Below are 7230 nucleotides of genomic sequence, written 5' to 3'. Positions count from 1 at the left end.
TTCATGAATAGATCCTTTACTATTGTTTGAGAGTGGCTCATGTACTTCCTTTAGACTTATCTCCTGCAAAGTGGGTTGTATCATGTGGTTAGTTTTAATAGAATGGTTTAGATGATCACCTTCAATTCTCGATGTGTTGTCAGAATTGCGAGCTTGAAGGATGAGTGTTTCGTCTCCTATGCGAAGCATGAGCTCACTTGTGCCAACATCAATAATTGTTTTAGCAGTTGCTAAAAAGGGCCTTTTTAGAATTAAAAGAGTGTTGCTATCCTCCTCTTTGTCTAAAACAATGAAGTCAACGGGAAATATAAATTTGTCGATTTTTACTAGCACATCTTCAATAATACCCCTAGGAAATCTTATAGTTTTATCTGCAAATTGAATACTCATCCTAGTCTGTTTGGGTTTCCCGAGACCTAGTTGTTTGGGATTACGTTGATACTAGCCAGCTAATGTATTATTAACATCTAAACTACCAATTAAGCAAAGAATCGTAAAACTCCCTGGATTTTTTAGTTTGTTCGGTAGCTTATTTTTCAGAATAGCTGAGCACACTGCGTTTAACTCCACATGTGACGCCTCGTCCAACTTCCGCTTATTTGTTAAAATTTCTTTTAAGAATTTCATTGCATTTGGCATCCACGATAGGGCTTCAATAAACGGTAAGTTAATATGTAATTTTTTTAAAAGTTTAAGAAATTTACCAAATTGTTCATCTGAGGGGTCTTTGCTTATCGCGTTGGGGTATGGCACATGAGGTTTATATTCGACATTCACCGATTTATTTGTATTTTGATCTACCTTACCTTGACCTTTGCTTACCACAATTTCTTGCCTCGGTTCCGGTTTAGGCTCAACGACTCATTCGCCATCTTGAATATTAATTACGTGGAGCTGTTCCCTTGGGTTAGGTTCGGTATTACTTTGCCAACTACCTTGTGGTCGTTTGGATATTAGTTTCGAAAGCTGGCCTATCTGAGTTTCAAGCCCTTGAATCGACGCTTGTTGACTTTTAAGTGTTGTCTCGGTGTTCTGAAAACGGGTTTCTGACACCGATATAAACTTTGAGAGCATCTCTTCAAGGTTTGGCTTCTTGTCTTATTGGTTGGGTGGTTGCTGAAAACCCAGATGATGTTGTGGTCTTTGATTTCCTTGACTGCCCCACGAAAAATTGGGATGGTTCCTCCAACCTGCATTGTAAGTGTTACTATAGGGATTGTTTTAAGGTCGAGGATTGTTACCCATGTAATTTAATTTCTCGTTATCCATGTTATGGCCATAAGTTGGTATTTCGAATAGCTTGTTCCACCGCAACTTGCTTCGCACTGCATTACTGGGTGAACCTGTGAAGAACTAAGAAAACCATCAATCTTTTTATTTAATAGTTCTACCTAATTAGAGAGTATGGTGACTGAATCGACGTTATAAACGCCGGCTATTTTCGTTGTCTTTGTCCTTATGACTTGCCACTGATAGTTATTCAGTGACATCTCCTCAATAAACCATAGGCATCTTCAGGTGTTTTATTGTTTATGGTTCTGCCAGCAGTTGCCTCAACCATTTGCTGAGTCGAAGGATTCAGACCATTGTGGAATGTTTGTACTTGGAGCCAAAGCAGAAATCCATGGTGAAGACACCTTCTGAGTAAGTCCTTGTATCTCTCCCATGCATTGTAGAGTGTTTCTAAATCTATCTGCACAAAAGAAGTGATATCATTACGTAATTTAGCCATTTTGACCGGCGAAAAATATTTTAGTAAGAATTTTTCGGTCATTTGTTCCTAAGTAGTAGTTGACCCTCGTGGTAACGAGTTCAACCACTTTTTAGCTTTGTTCTTCAATGAAAAGGGAAACAACTGAAGACATATGGCATCATCAGAAACGCCATTGATTTTAAATGTATCGCATAGTTCCAAGAAGTTGGCTAAATGAGCGTTAGGATCCTCATCCTGCAAACCATTAAACTGAACAAATTGCTGTATCATTTGAATAGCGTTAGGTTTTAATTCAAAGTATTTGCAGCTACAGCAGGTCTAACTATGCTCGATTCAGTTTCTGCTAAAGAAGGTTTAGCATAATCATACATAGTGAGTGGAGCAGGATTTTGATTAACTACAATTACAGGAGGTAGCTGATTGCCTTGGTTTTCAGCCACCTCTTCGGTTGGGGATTGAGTATCGTCTTCTTGCTCGTACTCTGTGTATTGTAAGCTTCACCTTATTTCTCTTTGATTTCTGCGAACTGTACGATCGATTTCTTCGTCAAAAAGTAATGGTCCTGACGGGTTTCTTCTAGTCATAAACTATAAAAACCTGCCAAGAGAGGGAAAAAGTAAATTAATGAATAATAATAATATAAAAATAAATTAAATTGCAAGAAAAATAAATGGCTAAAGTAATAAAAATTGAGCGTTCCTAATATCTTAGTTCCCCGGCAACGACGCCAAAAACTTGATTGCGTGATTTCGTGATAGGTTTTAAATATTTATAATTACTCGTTCTTTAACTAACTATTATCACGATGAAGGCAAGCGTACCTATCGAACAGTAGTATAGTTTTAGCAAGACTAGATTGTCGAACCCAAAGGAACTAAAAGTACTAGTAGTAACTGTCTTTTTATTATCTAGCCTAAGAATAAAGGGGTTTTTGTTTTAATTAACTAATTATCTAAACTAAGAACTCACAGAGAAAAGAATTGCGGAATTTTCTTTCGGGAAAATCGATTGACTTATACCTAAGGAAAAATCCACCTAGACTTTACTTGTTATTCTAGCTCCGAATCAGACGATTTATTCATTCAACTTGTTCCGTAGAGATCCCTAAGTTATGTTATTATCCCTATTCAAGACTAATAACTAATCCTTAGATTGAATAACTGAGACGTTTCTCTAATTAACACTCTAGGGTTGCATTAACTCGATCTATGGATGTAACAACCCAAACCCGGCCCAGACGTTATGGCCGAATCTAATGTGCCACATTGAAGTTAAAAACCCATGTTTCATTTTAGTGCTTTAAAAACCGACTTTTGTTAAGCTAACAAAGTGAATGGGAGCTAGGCACCAGGTAGGAATCCGTAACAGAGGAGGTGAGCCATGAAGGCTGCTTAAGTACCAAGCTCTTTGATTGGATCCAATCCTAGACATGCCCACAACCATAGCCACACTTTGTTATATCGAGTTTAAGTTTGTTTAAGTGAACGACTTTGATAAATCGATTAATCTTGGTGTTGAACTCTTTTGAAAACAAGTATCGTTTTGAAAACACGTCCTAAGTCTAGCCCATTTGAATAATTATCAACCAGGTTTGAAGTTATTAAAATTAAAATAATCCCGAAAAGAAATAAAAGAAAAGTTAAAAATGGCCTTATTACAACCCAAAAATAAATAATAATTAAAGGAAATTAAATGAAAACCAACACTTATTTAAAGGTCCAAAAGCGATCACCGTGGCTACTCAATCCTCCGCCCAAGTCCCCATATTAAGGCTCACCGCAAGGTTAAGGAAAGGGGTGAGTTTGGAAACTCGATGTGCAACAAGCCCCTTTCGAGCCCAAAACAATAATAACTGTTGGGTCTAAGCCCAAATCCAATCTCAAACATGTATTGGGCCATAGCCCTTTTCATATTTCATATTTCATAACACTGGGTCAAGCCGTTTCATATTTCATATTCTTGGGCGAAGCCTTTATCAGAAACGGTATGGCCCATAGGCCCATTTCAATATCACATATAATGTCAATGAAAGAATGCAAGCCCATTTCAATATCACATGAAATACCAATGAATGTATGCAAACCCATTTGGGAGACTACTCAACCCACCATCCATTACTCTCCACCGTACCAACCAGACACCATGTGGGATTAACTCGACCCACCCCGCCATAACTCTCCACCGGCAAAGATAGTCGCTTATCATATAACCGGAGGCCTTACCTCTTTTAATAATCGGGGCAAAAGCCCTTTAATAACCTGGGGCGTAAGCCCTTTTGATCATTGGGGCATAAGCCCTTTAATAACTGGGGCATAAGCCCTTTTGATAACTGAGGCATAAGCCCTTTAATAATGGGGGCATAAGCCCTTTGCACTTCCTCCATCCATATAAAACCCAACCCAATGCATTTATGAACATCTCATGTGCATATCATACATATCATGTTTATCAAAATCCCATGCATTAAGTTCATATATAAACCCTAGGGGTATAATGGTCATTTTTACCTAGAGGCAAAATGGTCATTTTCATATTATAAGGGTAATATCGTAATTTTACCAAAATTAGGGATTGTTCCATGTTCATCATCGATTACTAACTATTCATTTGTGTAAACCGCGTTTCTAGCCCACTTTAATCTAAACCGAGTTATTGGGCCTAAAACCCTAATGGGCCCTACTTAGCCGATTTTGTCATCTAGGCCCATTTAGCCTATATCTATAATAGTATTAATAGTCTTAACAGGCAATTTAACAGATTTCCGTTTTCTACCAATTTTTATCCAAATGGGTCGAAAGCCTATTGGGCCCTATTTCAGCCCCTCGAGGCCCAACTTACCGTGAACGCCAAAAACACGTCCTTACCGTTTCCATTGTTCCCAATCATCATCTCATCGATTCTAACTAGCTAGTGAGCGTTAAGCTTGCTCACAAGTCCCAAAATGCCGAATTTCGGCATTTATTTTCGGCATTTATCACTTTAAGCTATGAAAAAGGGTTCGTTACACACCTGATTTGCGATATTCCTTGACGAGATCTCCTATGCGATTTCTCCTATAATCAACCACTTATAGATTAGACCATGTTAATATTAAACCAAATCGAAAACTACCTATTATCATCACTTACACATTCGGTCACCATCCCCAATGGCCCTTGGGTTCATACCTTTGCCGAAGTTGATGACTAGATTTAGTCACTCTAATGATCCAAGCTTTTAACACACTCCTCGATCGGTAGCCTTTAATCCTCACTAGCACCAACAAACCAAATAACACCAAAAACCCTTTTAGCCTTAGTCGACAGAGGGGTTTTCAACTTTTCTTAAACCACAAGATACAAATGGAAAGAAGGTTCGAATACTTACCAAGAGATCTACTGGTTGAAGACGTTCCAAATACCTTCCTACCCCATATCCGTTGTGAATCCAACTCAAACGTGCGTAGAAAATAGATCTAAATATTAATTCCCGAATCACTAAAATATGAAGCTTTCAACTTTTCAAAGAAATATTAATCTAAGCTATTACGAGGTTAGTACACACCATTACGGGTTGAAGTTGAAACGTTTCCAAAATCAATCGCCTACAATAACCACCACCTGTCACTCAAACTTAACTAATCTAATATCAATATATGTAAATCCTAAGCACATCAGTCCTACGGAACATAAGGGCATATTCGTCATTTTACCATACAGGGGTATTACGGTCACTTTACCCTACAAGGGCTTTACGGTCTTTTTACCTTTTAGGGGTATTTTAGTCATTTCATCCTACAAGGGTGTTTTGGTAAATCAACAAACTAAAGGTATTTCAGTAATTTTGTAAACCAATGGTATTTCTATAATTTTTAGAAAGTCAAGGGTATTTCTGTAACTTTGTAAATTAGGGGTATTTTGGTAATTTTTCAAATTGAGGGTTTTTCGGTAATTTCACAAATCAAGGGTATTTTAGTAATTTTGTAAATCGAGGGTAAAACAATAATTCTATAAATCGAGGGTAAAACAGTAATTCTATAAATCGAGGGTAAAACAATAATTCTGTAAATCAAGGGTAAAATAATAATTCTATAAATCAAGGGTAAAACAGTAATTCAGTAAATCGAGGGTAAAACGGTAATTCTGTAAGTCGAGGGTAAAACGATAATTATATAAATCAGGGGTAAAACGGTAATTATGTAAATTAGGGGTAAAATAGTAATTCTGTAAATCGGGGGTACTTTGGTAATTTTACAAGTCGAAGGTATTTCGGTAAATTTTAGTAAACTAAAGTATTCTAAACAGGGATAACAATACGAATGGGCCTAAAGCCTATTCTCGGCCCAAATGGGCCCACACGCTCGTGTGGCCCTTTTAGCCCAAATCTAGCCACAAATATGAGATTCACCTAGCCTAGCCCAATATTTACTACACAATCAAATAACTTATCCAATTGGGCCTGTAGGCCTATTAGGCCCACATGACCCCTTTCGCCCATCATGGCCCAAGTAGCCATCCTACAGCCTAGAGTAGTAAGAAATACACACGATAGGAGACCGAGTTAATCCACACTCCGAGCACCTTTAGCCGACGCCCAACCCAAACGAGCACGCCATACAAATGTGAAAAGGATCACCAAGAAAGGTACATTTACTCTCCTCATGGTTCCTCTATTTAAAGCCGACTTCACAACCACTCTTATATTAGCTTCCCGATGTGGGATCCTCCAACATTAGAGTTTAAATTTAACACCAACTCTTGCCGCTCCTGTTAGCAAAATAAATGCTCTTTGCTTGCCATGGGATTCAACCTATGCCTCCCTTAAATGCTCCACACGCTACTTGCCACTAAGCCACAAGGCTTTTTGTGTCATTTATTTAACACAATAATTTAAAACCCTCATCCAAGCATCCATGTTTTTTTTTTCACTTAATACCAAAATTTTTGCTAAAGCCCAAGTTTGAACCCAAGATTTCTCTAACACTTCTCAGGGCCATTAACCACCAAAGCGGACATTTAATTGTGTCATTTCATTGCACAATTAAATACCTATATATAACCTCCTTACAAACCCACACTCAAGGTCCAATACTTCTAGGCCCAAATTCGGGGTGTTACAATGGATCCCCTTATTAGGTTTCACCCTAATCTGGTAAAATCTTGTTACCCTATTTCTAGGCGCGCAATCAACTTTGCTTAATTATGAAAAATGTACTCTTAGACAGGGTCTATTCCTCCTCTGAATAAGAGCTTATTTTGAATCAGTATCCTGAGATATCAAAACAAGAATTAGGAACACATAATTAAGAACAAGTTAAATATTTATCATACGATTTAGAAAATAATAACAAGATTCGTCTTAGGTTTCATTCCCCTTAGGTATCTAGGGGATTTAGTTCATAACTAAATAAGAAAACATCTCAGAATAATAAAGAATATAAAATATAAAGAAAACCCAAAACTCCTGAAGGGAAATTGAGGAGAGATCTTCAGTCTTGATGATGAATCCAGCTTCTGAGATGGATCAATCGGCTTCCT

General features: G+C 37.6%; 1 non-coding gene across 1 annotated transcript; it reads left to right on the top strand.

Annotated features, from left to right (window-relative positions):
- Positions 1–1619: 1619 nt before the first annotated feature.
- LOC128294415 (small nucleolar RNA R71) lies at positions 1620–1725 on the top strand. Its single transcript, XR_008284727.1, has one exon. It is a non-coding gene; the product is annotated as a small nucleolar RNA R71 (small nucleolar RNA).
- The last annotated feature ends 5505 nt before the right edge of the window (positions 1726–7230 follow it).

This window comes from Gossypium arboreum, chromosome 6, assembly GCF_025698485.1.
Source record: "Gossypium arboreum isolate Shixiya-1 chromosome 6, ASM2569848v2, whole genome shotgun sequence".
Classification (NCBI taxonomy): Eukaryota; Viridiplantae; Streptophyta; class Magnoliopsida; order Malvales; family Malvaceae; genus Gossypium; species Gossypium arboreum.
Note: the sequence above shows the minus strand (reverse complement) of the source record. Positions and strands in the feature narration are given on the sequence as shown.